Source organism: Alligator sinensis, unplaced genomic scaffold (genome assembly GCF_000455745.1).
Source record: "Alligator sinensis unplaced genomic scaffold, ASM45574v1 scaffold1012_1, whole genome shotgun sequence".
NCBI classification, from domain to species: domain Eukaryota; kingdom Metazoa; phylum Chordata; order Crocodylia; family Alligatoridae; genus Alligator; species Alligator sinensis.
The window spans coordinates 1927817-1930303 of NW_005842104.1; positions in this window are offsets into that span (position 1 = coordinate 1927817).

Genomic DNA, 2487 nt, shown 5'->3' on the forward strand with positions numbered 1-2487 from the left:
CTGCGCGCGGCTCTGGTCCTGGCTGTGACCGTCTGCCACTCTGCTGCAGAGGGCATTCTCTGGGCTACTTCTTCCTTCGGTGCCTGGTCCTGCAGGGACAGGAAATAACTGTCAATTTCATCCTCCGCCTCCCTGATCCCCCTCAGCCTGCTAACCTCCTCCCGGAGCTCCCTCACCTGCGCCTCCAGAGCCCTAAGACGGGCACCTGCCGGACAGGTGTGGGGGCCCCCAATCTCTGCCCCCCAGGCCCTGCTGGGGATCCCCCAGAGGCCAGGAGGTAGGGGGACATCAGCTCCCCCATGGGCTCAGTCTGGGTGGAGGTCTCAGACCAGCCCCGTTTAGCCTTGTCCCCCTGGGCAGAGGCCCTAGCAGCACTCCTCGTAGACACCATTCTAAGCTGCTGTTTGTAGACCTGTAGACCTGCTGTTTGTAGACCTACAGGAGTCTCACTCCTGGCCCTCCTGGCCCGCCCGCTGGCGCGAACGCCTGCGCAAACGCTGTTCGCGCTGCGTGGCTCGGAAGCGCGGCTCCCTACCGGCTCAGCTATATGGGACCCGGGGGGCTTCCCCTCTGGATCCGGCTCAGCTGCTCCGGGTCCCTCCACCCCACTTACCTTTGGGGGATCAGCTGTTGCTGCCCCCGCCGCCGATTCCTCTGCCTCTTGTGCTGCTGCTGAGGATGCCCAGGCAGAGGACACAAGATGGAGGCTTGACATATAAAATGGAAACTTGACATGACTTTGGGTCACTTACAAACATAGGCCTAAACCATACACTATCCATATGAAACAATAAAAAATAAATACGAAAATGATGATAATACAATATACAACAGTAAGAATCAGTACAAACCTAATAATATACAATATAAAACAGTGGATATCCAAAACCAAAAACTTGCTACCAAAATAAAAATGTTAAAGCTATGTCTGAGCTCACTTATACTTATCTATAGGGAATAGAGAAGGAGAGAAAAAGTCAGAAATGGTTGGGGGAAGGGGAGGGAATGCATTTTAAGATAAATAAAAAAAGAAAAACTGGGGGTTTTGCTACAGGTCCCATGGCTTTGGAATCTGCTTTTCTGTTATGTTAATTGGGGCCAGGCTGATGATTTTGTAAGTGTGATGTAAAGATAATACAAAAGAATACAAAACAGCTTCATCCTGATTAACAGGACAATGCTGCATATTATTAATGTGCCGCTGTTTCTGTCCTTCCCATAAAGTTCTATAATAGTAGTTTCATTTTTCTTGCTTTTTGTAAGAGGGTGCGACAAGATCTATCTAAATTTCCTTATATATTAACAAAGAACATTAAAATACAATCTGTGACTGTGGACAGATAAGTTTTAACAGCTTCAAAAGAGGAGGAGGAGTTGGCATTCAGAAGTGCACATCCCTTATACTCAGTGCCATCCCTAGGGGTGTGTGGGACCCGGGGAATATCAGCCTGTGTGGGGCCAGTGGGGTAGGGGTGGTGACCACCCACAGAAGCCAGCAGCAGCAGCAGTGGTGGGGGAGGAGGTGGTGACTACCCACAGAAACTGGCAGTGGCAGTGGGGCTGCAGCGGGGCCTGTATGGCACTGTCCACGGGGCATCCCAAAGCGTGGAGCCCAGGGCAGTCATCCTGATTCGCCCCCTGCCTCCTCCCAGGCATGGTAGAAGGCCTGGTAGGCCGAGGATGCCACCTGGAACTGGGTGTAGTGAGACCACTGGGTCCAAATGGATGCCTTGGAATGGGAGCACCTAAAGCTTCTTTGACAGCAGGGGGATGCAAAACACAAGGCCCTGGATACCCTCCTAGCTTGGTGGCCATGTCCATACTCTGCACTGCTCATCTCCTGCCCATGGCCCCACAGGGCTCCTGCAGCCCAACCACTGCTGCACAGTGTGCGGGCTGGGAGTGACCCGAGCCCTTTTCCATGCTGCACGCGGGCTGTGGCCAGCAGCCCGGGCACGCTGGATCGGAGAGGGAGGGCGACGAGCTGGAATTAGGCACAAACGCTTAGCGGTAGTTTTAAAGATTGTTTACTTACATCAAGATGGCAGTGGTGTAGGCTGGAAAACTTGCTTGAGTTGCGGTTACAGACACAGACAACACGAACGGTCACGTGGAGTTTGCTAGGCTCCACGGAACAGAGCTCCAGATGCTCTGGGTGAACGCACCACCAAAATCGAAATCGGAGATACGTCTTATAAAATTTGCGATCGAAGACGGGAAGAGGTGGGCGATGGATCAGGTCGCCAAGCTCCTCTGAATCTCACACAGGGTCTCTATTACCCTAGCCAATAGTGGGGAACGAATTTACATACCAGTGGCGGGAACTCTTTTGCACCGTGCATTCCTCTTGCAACTCGAGCAATGCACTCTGCAAAAGAAGCTGCAGAAAGGCGGGAAACTCATCCCTGCACCGGGGTTTTCCTCTGTAACAGGAAACTCTCCCGTGCAATGAAGCTGCAACTTGGCGGGGATAATTCTGGTGCCAAA